The 14,807-nt window shown below is 33.9% G+C and overlaps 1 protein-coding gene across 5 annotated transcripts in view; it reads right to left on the bottom strand.

Moving 5' to 3' along the window:
* Positions 1 to 14,807, bottom strand: part of RAP1GDS1 (Rap1 GTPase-GDP dissociation stimulator 1) — a 133,831-nt gene that overhangs the window by 118,607 nt on the left and 417 nt on the right. The gene's annotated exons all lie outside the window — the stretch shown is intronic.

Raw genomic sequence — 14,807 nt, 5'->3', positions numbered from 1 at the left:
CAGCTGGGGCCTTCTGAGCAAAGAAAATTAATAAGCTGTGATAAATATAAGTCTTCCTTCCTAGAAACATTACAATCTATAAGATGGTAAAAAAAGTCCCCTTCTTTCCAGAGATTTGCTTTTAGCTTACGTTGAGGTTAATAAACCTAGATATGCCTTTACCCCTCCCTAGGGAAGGTATGTTTAAATCCAGAGTAAAGATGAGGGGTGTGTGCATGTGCATCCTGGATGGCAGTTGTGCCGGCAACCCTACATAAACTTAACTTTAGGACTCTTCTCCTGTGGTGCAACCTTGTTACATGTGCAGAGTAATTAGCACTAATGTTCTATGAGTAATAAACTCTGTTCTATGATCTATAGACTTCATGTTTCCTGTCAGAATATATATGTATACATGTAAATTTAACATGATGCTGTTTGTCTTCTGACTGGACCTAGACTGATAAAGATATATAAATAGCCTTCTTAAAAAAATTAAGAGTTATGTGAGAAAAGACTAAAAATATCAGCTCTTTCAGTGAACGAAGTCATAATCTATCAGATCTTGAATGCTATGAATAAGGTGAATAACAAGTTAAGAAGATAATGTCAAACTTTTATTTATCCAACAATACAAACTAAGTGCCTACCAAGTATCAAACGCTGCAATAGACACTACAGATACGAAGATGAATACAATGTAATTCTTGCAGTATGGAAAACATTTTTTAGTTTTAATTTTCTTTTAATGAGAATTACCTTAACATATCCAGTTCACCCCCAGAAGCAATCAATATTAACATTTTCTTGTGTATACTGCCTGAAGTATATGTGTGTGAATATGTGCAATTATTTATATTTATCACCCCACTCCAACACCCAAACTTTAAAATATAAGCAATCCAAATGTTACTACAGTAGTGATTACCTTTCTCATGGTAATGATCTTAATAAAAAGTACTCATTATTGTTAGAATTATTCTATTATTATTTTAGAAAATCACAAGAATTGCTATATAACTAAAATCCCTTGGTAACTGTATGACAAAGTGTTATTTCATTCAGTGGTAATAAACTTAGAAAACCCACTGTCTTCCAAAAGGTAGTAAAGATAGATTCAAAATAATGTTGCCAAATATACTAAGATGAGGTTATTATAAGATTAACATTAAAATTAATATCAGGGATAACAGCTAAATTTTCATTTGGAGAGACCAGTACAGATATTCCTTTGTTACTAGAGGTTTTAATTAAGCTATACTGTGTTTTAAAATATATATACAAATTTCAGTGGTAAGTATCCTTATTATGTTATTATTGTTATTCTTATACCAACTGACATTTTTTATTAGACAAACAAGTAAAATTTACAATACTTTAGTGAAACTTATAGCCCTGTTTAAACATGCTTATTTCTTTTCTGGCAGTTAGGATAGTCAATGAATATTTCAAGGGAATTAATGGCACGTAAAGAACTAAAGAAAGCATAGGGAAATGCTATTTATTAGACAAAATTCTGTAATTGTTAGGCTATCTTCCTTTGAAATGAAAGAAAAACTCAGTAAACATTTATTCAGCAGGTGATTACCACTTTGATAAGTTTTAATAGTAATCTGTTTCTGAGACAATGTATCGGTCAAGTTTTATAACTGTTCCAATTATTATCATTATGTAACCACTCCAAACTTACTGACATAAAACTAAAGCCATTTGATTGTACTCACAGATTCTCTGAACTAGGAATTCACTAAGGGTAAGTTGAGGATGGCTTGTCTCTGCTCCACCAGGCCTGGAGCCTCAATGCAAACTTTCGAAGTCTAGGGGTATATCTCTGGGAGTGACTGAATAGCTGTGGCTGGCATGATCTGAACCATCTGATAGTTCATTCACTCATCTATCTGGTGACTGGACTAGAAGAACTTGAAGGCAAGGACTGCCTACCTGAGAACTGAGGCCTCGCCATGTGGCATGGTTTACTTACAGCATGGCAGCTGCAGGTCTCAGACTTAGTGCTCCAAGCCGGCCAGTGTTCCAACACACATGGTGGAAGCAGCACTGCTTTTTAAGACTGAGCCTAAGAAATCACGCAGCATCTCATTTGTGACATTCTACCGGTTATAAGTGAGTCACAAGCATGCTCAGATTCAACAGGAAGAGACTGCTCCAACTCTCAATAAGAAGTAGCAAGTTCTAGAAGAACATGAAGAGACACTGCTGTGGCCATCTTTGGAAAATATAATCTACAATAGCCTCATACTCACTACATGATTTGTTTAAAATAATACAACAAATAGCACTGAATATAAGATAGTTTCCCCCAAATAATTGCATTTTCAGCCTTAGAAATCGAAATTAAAATTTATATGGATGTTATTTTATGTAATATTTACAACTACCTTGTAAAATAGGTGTTATTATTATGACCTGTATTTTAATAGATGGAAAAGCTGAATTCGGAAGCTGAATAACTTGCCCAGAAAGATGAGTGCCAAAGTTGAGATAAATCCAGACGTGTCAAAGTCCAGGTTCATTCCACTGAACAGGCAGTCTGCACGGTACCATCTTAAGTAAAACTCATGCAGATCTCATGCATGTCAGAACTGTGCAAAGCAAGGACAACCTTCTATATAGAGAGGTAAGGTCTTTATATAGAGGTAAGGTCTCCAAGAATGAATTTATAATGCAACCATTTAGACAGTTAAACTAGCTAACAATTGTCTATAGATCTGAATGTTACCCACCCGTCCACCTCCCAAAAAAATATCACAATGAAATGTACCAGGGAGAAGTCTCTACCATGATATCGCAAGGATAGTACAGTGCTGGGTACATACTCTAGCTTTTAGTAAATATTTAACTGATTGAGTAAAGGAATTCTAGGGCAAATTTCCAGATCATTATAAGTAATAAGCACTTGTATATTTCAGAGAAGCTGTATTAGTTGCTGAAAAGGTAAATCTGACCTAGCCTCTCATTTAAATTTTTAGGGGTCTGTGTTCTCTCTTTCAAGAATTATGGGCTTATCTATCTCTATAATTCATTTATTTTATATTATTCTTTATCTACCAGTTAGAGGTTAAGCTTTTCAAAAGCAGAAAAATGTGACTACTTACACTACTTCTTTTTTCACTTTCTGTAATGCCTAATATGGTAGTCTTGTGTTTCTGATTTGACTGATAGTGCTTTGTACAAACCATACAAAAGCCAGAAACATGACACAGTGGACAGTTATTCTTTCTTGGAGTTTAATACCACCCTCCCTGAAAATGCATTCTTGCAACTAAAAGGAAATTAAGTTAATCAGCTCATGTACACTTTCTTTGTTCTAAATGATTTTATTTTTTTGTAAATGTTTTTTATAATTTTAAAGACAAACCAACATTTGTATTTCTATGGAGCATTAATAAATCATCGATGTAAGTTTTGCTTTTTTATAATGATCAGTCTCATCTTTTTATTGGAATTACTTGTGGAACTTTCAAAGGGGAATATTTTTCAGAAGAGTAAAAGAAAATAGTTTTTAATGAAATTTGACAAATGTCTTGTTAAAAACAATCTTAGATGGTGTGTTTCAGTTCTGAAAGTAAATTTTTGTTAAAGTACAATGATCCCTCATTTGTTTGTTTTCTGACTGTGAAAAACAAAACCTCCACCTATAAATTAGGGAACTTACTAGTTACGTGAAATTATTTTATAAATGTTAATTATTTTTATATAACTTTTAAAAATAATTTTAATTTTTTGTTTTAAATAATTTTATAATTCTTAGATGTTAGAAAATGCCTTCTAATATATAAAAAAATAATATTCTCTACAAACAATCCAGCAGCCCTACTACACTATGATGACTTTAGAATGCCACTATTTTCCTTTAAAAGTATATTTAATGCTCCAGGGCCAAAATAAGAATAAATAACAGGAAAAAATAAAAGATATAGATTTGGGGGCTGGTAAGTCTCTATTAGGTAAATGAACTTGAATGCTTCCATATGATAATTTATATTAGTTCCCTACAAAACAGGGTCCCCCACCACCTTTCCGCCTCCCATTTTTTGAAGTCTATTCATTGGTTCTTATTCAATAATAATGATAATATGTTAAGGATATACATGAAATGGAGATTTAAAGAACTTAGGTAACTTGTCGAAGGCTATACAAGCCAAGTTATTTATGGAAGACAGGGATTCTATCCTCTATCTCTTTGATTTCTTATATCATTTTGGTCAACTGAAAATTCAATTTAAAGATGACCAATGACCGTATATATAATAGATAATTAATTTTGCTCTTGATTAGTTGTATGATTTAATTTTCACAATAATTTCTTAAGTTTAGAATGATTTTATTAATTTTCAAAAAGTAATATAAGTTCAATTTAACCACAATTTTGACTACAATTAACTCTTTAGTAATTCAAAAACTGTAACAGGAATTTCAGAAACTGCAAAATCAAATACCTGAGAACCAGACAGAGTATTAATGAGTGAAATTATAAGATTTAAGATAGCAGGAAGAAATAATAAACTGGGGACCTCAGATACTGCTTAAAGAACAACTATCACTGATCGTCACCAATTGGAACGCAGGCTCAGGGACTCTAAAGTTTTTCAAGAAAAGCTGGCAAATTTTTCAAGAAAATCTGGCAAAGCAGATTCTTATCAGAAACTTCTTGATATTTAAACAGTGACAACTAATTTCAATTTCTAAAACTTCCTTAACAAAATTCCTCTGCAGAGTGTACTTGGCCCATAGGCTGCTGGTTTGAAAACTCTACTGTGAACATGCCTATCTTCGCTACAGGAGAATGTTGTAAAATTAGGAGAAGACTGACCTAAATCTGTAGTGACTCTATTATGACATAAATATTTACTGAATGCCAACAAAAAATATAAAACACTGAATGACTAAAATTATATTATTTAATGTATTTTGGGAGTCCAAGGAGTTAGAGATGTCCAAAGAAATGAGATGTCTATATAGAGATCAAAAGTAGTCTTCACAGAGAATGATTAAGAGAGTAGAATATAAATTATTCTAGAAGAAGGAATAACATGAACAAAAGAGCACTGACGTTATCACTGATGAAGAATATGTAGGGGATAGTGAGATTATCAAATGAAGATGTATTTTCAGAGTAGTGAGAAATACAAGCGAGGTAGCAGATTTCTATAGATCTTGAAAGCTAAGCAGAATTTCGACTTAAACAGAAGAGTTTTCCATTAACCTATTTAGCTGAATGAATCCTCGGTATTAGGTTGTGTGTGTATGTGTTTGTGTGTGTGTGTTTGTGCACACATGCACACACTCACATGCGCACATGTGTGTGTGTGTACATTTGTGTCTTTGTATGCAGGTGCGTGCACATGCACGCATGTGCTACCTTGTCTGCTTGCTTGTTCTTTCATGAACAAATTGAAGCTGGCCTGGTATAATGAACAGAACCGTAGGAGTTAGAAAATCGAGATTATAGATTTAACTGTGCCCTTAACTAAATGTGCAAATTTGGGCATGTCTCTTAACTTCATTGACCTCAGTTCTTTAATCTGAACACAGAGACCCATGATGTCACTGTTTGAGGCCCTGGATCTCAAAATGCAAAAAATCCAACAATTTGAAGCTTTGATAAATATAATTTGATTTCTTTTGAATAGTCAAAAGAAATACGTCTTCCTTGGGCTCACATTCCACATGGCAAAACTGGTTGGAGCTAAGTAAAGAACTCCTCTTTTAGACTAGGCACATACTCTCTAGTTTGCCATAGTCCCACCATTTCCTGTTGTATCCTTACATGGAGGCCCAGTATTAGTTGTCATTCATCATGCTTTCATTGCTGTTTTTTTAGAGAAATATTTTTTTTAAGCTTTGTCTTTTATCAAAGGTGAGAAAATAAAAGATAAAAAGACATTTAAGAAAAATGAGAGAAAGCATACATCTTTTTGGAAATAAAAAATATTCCTTTATATTTAATATGCAAAAAAAAATGTACATCTGTGTCAAAAGACCACCATTTAACCCTCTTTAATCAAGTATCATTTGGGTTTGGAAACCTTGCTGTACACAACCTTGCTGTACACAATGGAAAGGCAATAGAAAAAAATCTTACGAGGAAATGATCAGATTCACCTTTTAGAAAGAGTACTCTAGCAGCATGTGAAAACTAGCTAAGAGGGAGAATTCTGGGAGAAAGAACATCTATTACAGAGTAGTGTAATGGTCTCAAGAAGAGGTAATCAAGGCCTGAATGACATGTTTACAGTGGAGAAAAGAGGAGATAGGAGAGGACTTATTCCAAGGGTAGAACTGTTAGAATTTCAGGACTCCAGTGGATGCTGGAAGAAGAATGACTTTGGATCTTAGTAATGGTTGACTGGATGGATGGTGGTACCATTTACTGAGCTAGGGATTTAACAGTGAGGAAAGGTCTTGGGGAAAGGTGAGGTGGTGTACCGTTACTCTACAGCAAAGGTTGCACACTATAGCCTATCACCCATCTTTTGTACAGCCCACGGTAAAAATGGTTTTACATTAGTAAATGGTTGAGTAAAATCAAAAGAATATTTCGAGATGTACAAATTATATAGAATTCAAATTTCAGTGTCATATATAGTTTTATTGGCACACAATTCATTCCTTTATATATTGTCTATACCTGTGTCCACATTACGATGACAACTGAGTAGTTGAGACAGATACCATATGTGGCACTCTCATAGCTGTACACGGCTGCTTGATGCATTACAAATTGCAGTAACACAGTTATGACTGTCCAGTGTTTCAAGTACTATGTGTATTGTCATACCACATTTCATTTTCACCAGAATGTCAAAACGAGAAAAGTATACTTCAAAAGTCATGCATTTAAAGTGGTATATGGATTAGTTTGTTATTTAATTAGATGGAAAACCACTATATCATGCGATGGCACTATAGTTATGCTAGAAAAGTACAACATACACCTACAATACCAGACTAAGCATTCATCATATTCACAATTCATAGGAAAGTAATCAGAGAATTCAGAAAATATAACACAAAGTATCCCATCGCAGCATAATTTCTTCATGAAATAAAAAATGAAAATAAAGCTGCAAAGTGGTGAGTTAAATTATATTTTAACTACAGCAATCAAAGAACTATTTCTCCAGAGAAGGAGGTAACTTGTTTAAGAATAGCCTTTCAGTGAGAACAGCTACTTGAAGTGGTAAAGACACTGGGAGCAATATCAATATTCAACTAAAAAAACAAGGTAAATGATTTTGAGAGGTTCTTTTGCTACTTGATAAGTTGATATATGTGATACTGTTTAGTGTTATTATGTTCCAGAAGTCAATGCTGAGCATGAAGTAACTGAAGAATTACCTTCTATAAAGAGTCTGCATAGAACATAGGCAAGAATATTTTCAAAGTTGAGAAAACATAGACTCAGAGAAAACAACCTGAAGTAGAATCTGCTAAGATGCGTTAAAAATGTAGGGAATAGAAAAGGCTGAGTTGAATACATTTACAAAATTTGTGAAAATGTAGGTGTTTAAAGCCTATGGTTCATTATATTATTCATCAGTAGGTATTTTATGGGGAAATTATTTTAAACTATCATGTATTATTCAATCGGTAGTATTAACTTAACTCACTCTCACAGATCTAACCACCATCAGTTTTGTGCACTTTGATAAGAAATAGAAGCTGAAAATCCTGACTTGCCTTATCACATGGGAGCTGAATGGCTTAGCAGTTGTAGAGTTTCACTGTGATTTTTTTGAGCTCAAGGGTGAGACTGAAATTTCTGAACAACAAAAAAAGCCTTCAACCTATTATCAAACAATGAATGGCTTTGGAAATGAGATTTTGTGTCAGATTTCATAATGTTTCCTAGATCTTGACCTGAAAATCAAGGCAAACAATGCCTGTATGGAAATTCATACTACGTTGTCATTTTGACAACATTGCCTTAATCACAAATAATAATCTGCTTTATACACTTCTTGTGCTATCAAAAATTAAAACAAAAGTAAGATATCCATGCATATACAAATTTGCAAGAGATATATTTTGCAAACTCAGCTACAGTTCCAGCAGTGTTTTTCAGACCTCATTTCAACTGCAAAAGAAACTTCCATTTCTCAGAATGCATTTAACTATACAATTGAGGAACTTCCACCTAACTTTCAATTGGAAGTGGTTAATCTGCCATGTAATAGCATGCTAAAGGGCAAATATTAAAAGAAGCATCTAGAAGAATTCTGTAAATGCCTTCCATACAATGAGTATGCTCATTAAAATCATATGCCTGTGGATTAATAACAATACCTATCTATGTGAAAACAAGTTTCAAAAACAAAGTTCATAAAATCAGATTACAGATCTGCATTAACAAATAAAATCTGCAGTCAATTTTGATGACAGGGTAACTTTGGATCCCAAGCAAATAAAATGCTATCTCAAGAAGAATTACAGTCTTTTTAGTAGTAGACCTGTATTACAATAAACTGTGTTCAATTAGTGTTATATTTTTAATTTCAATAATAAAAAAATTTGTGGATAGTTTTCTCTCATCATATAAATTTTCTCTTTTATCTATATAATATCTTTGATTTTGCCTGTTGGCCTGCAGAAAGCCTTAAATGCTTATCATCTGGCCCTTTACGTAAAAAGTTTGCATTCTTCTGCTGTAAGGTGGTGCTGTTCAAAGTGCAGCAGCATCTGCAAATGTCTTGACAATGCAAATTATCGACCCACCTCACACCTACTGAATCAGAACTTCTGAGGGTGGGGCCAATATATTTTTTTTTAATAAAGTCCCCAGGTGATTCTTGTGCAAGCTTAAGAACCACTGCTTCTAAACAGGATTTTAGAGACTGAGTTCCGTCCCCTTAGATCAATTTATTTAACCCTCTGAGTCAGTAAAATGAGGATAGTGTCACTCACTTCATAGAACTGATGGGACTAAAATTAAATTTAAAAAATATAAAAAAAGTAAAGCTAAACATAACTGATACCAATAATTCTTAATAAATGATAGTAAATAGTAATTATTAATCCAATGATGTACTGGGGAGCTCCCTTGGACCAGATGTGATTATTAAATTTTCAGAAACTTTGTGACGTAGTTATTAAAATAGCCAATATTGAAAATTAAATTATGTAAACTTAAAATGTTATATTAAAACAGAAATAATACTACTCAAAACTCATGACTACTTCCTTTATTATATTCTACTATTATCTGGGCTCAAGAGATTATTCTGTCTATATGGTAGATATTCTATATAATAGTATGCTGCATTTCATCTCTCCCCAACTATGCATTCACATGAAATTAACAAACACCATAAATCTGAGCTTTTTAGAGAAGCCCTTTTGGTTAAACTTTAACCAGAATATCTCTGGTTATAATTATTAAAAATTACACGGTGAATTCAGTTTGGAATTCAATGAGTTTGAATTAACTATGTATAAAGAGATGTCTAGTAATCAAATAGATACAGAGATATAGCTCGGATATATATATTTAGACACCAATAAAATATAAATAGTAGTTGAAGCCATAAACACAAGACAAAATTGAGCAAAAACAGTCTTTAGAGAAGAGGCCAGATACTGAGCACGTATGGCAAAAACTCATTTTGTGAACAAAATTCAAAGGAAACCTGGAGTTTATAAGTACAGACAATCATGGCTAGCAGCTCAATTTAACTACTTCCATTTATCACTATCCTGTTCCTCAGTTTTAACTCCTAGAATGCTTCTAGCAACAAAAGTTGTATAAATAGATTTTGTGAGAGAATTATATCACTCTGCAATTTGAACCCAGTATCCATATCTTGGCCAGCATGGGTTATGGTATTCAGGCTACCTAAAGCTAACGAGTTGGTTCAAACTCTGAAGTTGTTACCTCAAGTACATATTACCTTCTGAATACTAAAGAAAAACAAAATATATAGTACTGATATAACATATTTAAGACATCAATAATACTGAGTATATTTCAAAGTTTATTTCAAAGAATCAGATTTTTAGAACTGAACCAAAATAGACTTTATAACCTATTCTGATATCTTAATTTATTATGGCTTTTCTCAAGAGCTGTTTGTCAAGTTAAATGTCTAGGAAAGTATTTTAAATTATTTTTTTCCTTATAGTTATCCAAACATTTGGTTATCTAAAATTCACGTGGAGTTCCCAAAGGAGTAGATTTTCCTTATCCAGACTTCCTGACATTCTAGGAGTGGGTATAAAATATTTAGGGTAATTTTTACAGCCAGTGGTGCCACCAATAACTCCAGAATTGCAAGTTCAAATTCAGGTGGTCTGGAATCTCTGGAGAGGGCAACAACAATATTTCCCCAAAGGAACCTAGAAACTCCAACATACCCCTGTGAAAGTTAAAACTCTATAGTTCGTAAAATGAATTAAGTCTATTCTCACTTTCCAAATACTAGTATTAGCGACTTCAGAATAGCACTCTACCAGGGATAGTGAATTTAGCTTTTCTCTCATATGCAAAAAAATAGGCATATATAAAGCAGATATAATCTCAAAATAAAAAAAATTATTGAACCTATCCATCATCTATACGCTTTTAAAAAATTAATTTTAGTGATTAACAGCTTATAAAAAATATTTTATTACTCTACCTTGACTTGCAAAGAGAAAGTAAAAGTATTATTTTTCACTATTTATCCATGAAAGTATTCCCGGACTTAAAAATACAAGGAAAAAAAAGACATGTATACTGCTAAATACATAGTTACAGAGAAAAAACAAAACTCCAGGAATTAAGAATAAAATTAGAGGCATACATATAACCAGAGAAATCCCAAATTCACGAAAACTAATAGTAAATACAAAAGAATAAAACCATCAATAAAAAATATCCTTTATGCAAAATGTCATGTAAAATTAAAAAAACCACTCCTAAACTCACCCTGCATGACAGATATTGCAAAAAGTTAATATATAAAGTTACAAAGACATAAAAAAAAATGGAATGTCAAAGAAATGTGAGGCACTATGGTAAGATTACAAATTATTCTCAGGCAAGAAAACAGTATGTCCCACTCCGTGTAAAGCTTAACATTTTAAAAATGTTTTAAGAAATTTATGTTAATTTATAGATTTTTAAACAGGGCAAGGAATATAGCATGACTATACATAGTAAACTCTGTTTCCACTTACTCATTAACACTCAGCCTTCAACTGACCTCCATATCTACTATGCCTCTTAAAGATGCTTTTTGGAAAATATAATGGGTAATATACTAACCAATCCACATCAACTTGGAGCCTTTTCTCAGCCCTCATCACTCAGACTGTTCTGAAGCAACAGGCTTTTTGACCACTTACTCTTGCTTGAAACCAACTATAGGCCAATTCTAGTCTTTCACTCCTACCTACTTCTGTCTTATTCAGTGTCAAATCATTCCATTCCTTTTTCTAACTATGGAGTATTCCTCAAGATTTTATCTTGGACAAATTCTTCTTCTTTGCTGACTCTCATCCTCCTACCTAATTTCAAATATCATCACAGGATACTTGTGGATAACTTCCAGATCTCTAGTTCTAATCCTCTGTTGAGAGTTAAAACAACTGTTAGATAATTCGTATCTAGTTTCAATCAATTTTCTACTGCATAGCTACTATGTGTCAGACACTACTGTTAAAAATGTAACCTAATATGAAAGCCCCAGTCATCAAGGAGCAGATATTTTAAACCGCAGACCAAAGCCCAACTCCACAAGTCCAAAACTGACCACTCATGTTCCTCTTCCAACAGATTAAATATACAGTAATAGATTCTACACTTTCATTACTGCCGAGGCAATAATGTGTGACTCCTTTCTCAATTCCACATTCAATTGCTGCCAAATAAATGCTGTTATTTATCTGCAATATTCTATTCCCACTGTCAGAGCCTAATTCAGGTCATTAAATATTTTCACCCAAATTGCGACAGCTACCTTCTGAAGTATTCTCTAGTTTCTCATCTAATTCATCCTGCACAAATTAAACCACAGATGTGATCCAAAAATGTTTAATAGGCCCTCAATAGACAAATCGAATCCAAAATCTTCAGTTTGGCATTTATGGTCCTCCATTACCCGGTCTTTATTAATATTTTTTCATCTCTGCTACCCACTATTTCCTTACCTTTTGTTCCAGCAAAACATGGCTAATTTAATCATATCTGGAAACTCCTCGAATATTCCCTTTCTATCTTCATTTATGTCATTATGTCATTTCTCTCCTCCCACCCCCATCCTGATTAACAATCTCCATTCATGTGTACCTTTCTGAAGCTTAACCAACCTTTGGTTCAAATAACATCATTTTTCTAAAAACTTCCCTTTATCCTCTGACTCTATAATATACATAAAAGCTATCTTTTATGTTATACTTTATTTCCACTACAGTTACCTATATATGTCATATAATTCCTATTATTATAAGCAATTTGAAATATGAATGTCTTATCCATCTTTGTCTTCCCACAGTCCACTGTACATGGCTGACATGCAATATATATTGAATACATGTTGAATTTATAATAAAATACATACATAAAATAATCGTATAGTCCATAAAATTATGTAGAAAGTTTCCTTCACTTTTTTAATGGAGAAAAATCATTGCCATAAGAGTATCTTTTTAAAAATCCACCATATTTATTTCTTGAAAAGACAGATTAAAAAGTGATTTTTTTCCCCCCCTACCATTAATCATATATCTTCCACCTCATATGTGTACATGAATTGGTATTACTTTCTTGGCTCAGAACATAAAACTACTTTTCAAGGTTTCAATTTTACATTATTGCATGTACCTACTGATCATAGACTAAACCCCCTTATCATTGAAAACAACACCATAGAAGGAAATGGCTTGCCTGGAGGCTGTCCCAAAAACCCTTACCTCTGAGACAACCCAACTTTTTCTTTTTTAGAGAGGAGCAGTTATAGTAAAATTATACTTCTCCGTTCCAGCTTCCTTCCCACCTCCACAACATCTACCAACTCAAATGCTTGTTCAGAGCCCATACTGTCAGGTTCACAAATTAATAGATAAGTTTTAAGTTCAACTGATTCACCAAAGATTTACTGAATACCTACTATGTGGAAAGTACTGTTGGGGACACAAAAATTAATAAGACATTATTTTCATCTTCTGGAACTCATGATTAAATGCACGACACACAGATAAACAGTTCCATTATAAAGGAGATTATGTAAGTGCTTAAAAGCTTCCAGCAAGGTACAGAGGGTTGTGAGGAGAGACATATGAATTTAATCAGAGTTATCTAAGAAGCTTCAAATGAGAGATGGGTTTCAATTTGAACTCTTTTTTTTAACATTCGAGATTTTCAAGATGAATTATTTTTTAGTAAGTAGTTTAATTTGTTTTAAGTATTTTTATTCATTAGTTTTGCAACAGAATTGGAATTTTTCCACTGAAAAGGTACTGATTCAACATGTAAGTTAAAAATTTAGTTCAATGAATTTTTTTAAGCTCACCCTGAATTGTATTTTACAGACCAAACTTGTGGCCTATAATTAAGAATATTTTTGTATGTTCAAGGGAAAGATACAATGTGTCCATTAATCTGAATTAATGTTTGGTTAAAATTATACTCCCAGAGAAAGGCTAAATTCATATAAACAGGCCACCCAATTTTTACAGAAATTTGTTCAGCATACCAATAGTGCATTAAAAGAGAAAAAACAGCTGAAAATAAAAATCAAGGCCCTAGATTCATTTTCCATTCATACCACCTCTTCCTGCAACACTTGCTTCTTCCAGATGTATGGCCAAAGGTCTGAATCATACCTTGAAGCATGTGCTTTTCAAGTAAGTTCCATTGACACCATGTCCTGATTTTGATACTTCCTGGAAGATTCGGAGTTGTCATGACCTAACTCTGGACATGTTGTACACTGTATGGACAGATGAAAGGACGACATACATCTCAAGCTTAAAATAACTTGCACAGAAGGGGTGGGAAAAGTCTGAGTTAACAGATGCCAGTGCAGCATATTTTAAAAAGAAGAAATTATGATAAGACTGGAGTGAAAGCAAACTGGGGAACGTGTAGGGGTAAGGTATTCCAAATCGCTACTATTTAAAAAAAAAACTTTGGTTTTTAATTACAGAACTCATCAGACGTTTTTGTAATTACCGAACAGTCAAGCAGCATACTACGTAAAAATGTTAGGATAAATAATATGCATTTTTACAAAACATCTGCATTTAAATATTTCAAACAAATCTCTTGCGATTAACTATAAATACAAAGGAACTAGAATCAGATTATGTAGATTTAGGCAGGGGAAGCTGGGAACGAATAACTAATGTAAGTTCGGTAACATGTCACACGGTGCAGGAGAAGGAACCCAGTAAATGGGTTGAGCACAGGAATATTGCACATTGTAATCACCCAGCACTAATTCAACAGCTAGCGGCTCTATCCATCTTTCTTCACGTTCCTCGTGGCCTCTGACAAGTCATCCTTCCAATCTATGATGCTGTCCGCTCTCCCCCATCAAAAATAATTTCCGTGCAGGTGGTAAAATCACCCTCACAAACTACTTGCTCACACTTCCCCACCTCGGGATGAGCTGTCCCCAAGAAGGGAAAAGGTGTCCCTGCCAGAGAAGTTACGTGAAGTGATCTTTCTCGCGGTGGGACCTGAGCCTGCAGCCCCCCGACGCGGGGGAAAGGAAGCGGACGGCCTCCGGAGAGCGGCGGATGGGGCAGAGGATGCGAGTCCGCGCGGCACCGGCTCCGGCAGGAAGAATGGAGGAGGGGAGGCGAGGCGGCGAGGTGCCCGCGAGGCG

The sequence above is a fragment of the Pteropus alecto genome, unplaced genomic scaffold (genome assembly GCF_000325575.1).
Source record: "Pteropus alecto unplaced genomic scaffold, ASM32557v1 scaffold63, whole genome shotgun sequence".
Lineage (NCBI taxonomy): Eukaryota > Metazoa > Chordata > Mammalia > Chiroptera > Pteropodidae > Pteropus > Pteropus alecto.
The sequence above is the reverse complement of the archived record's forward strand: the minus strand, read 5'-3'. Positions and strand labels throughout refer to the sequence as shown.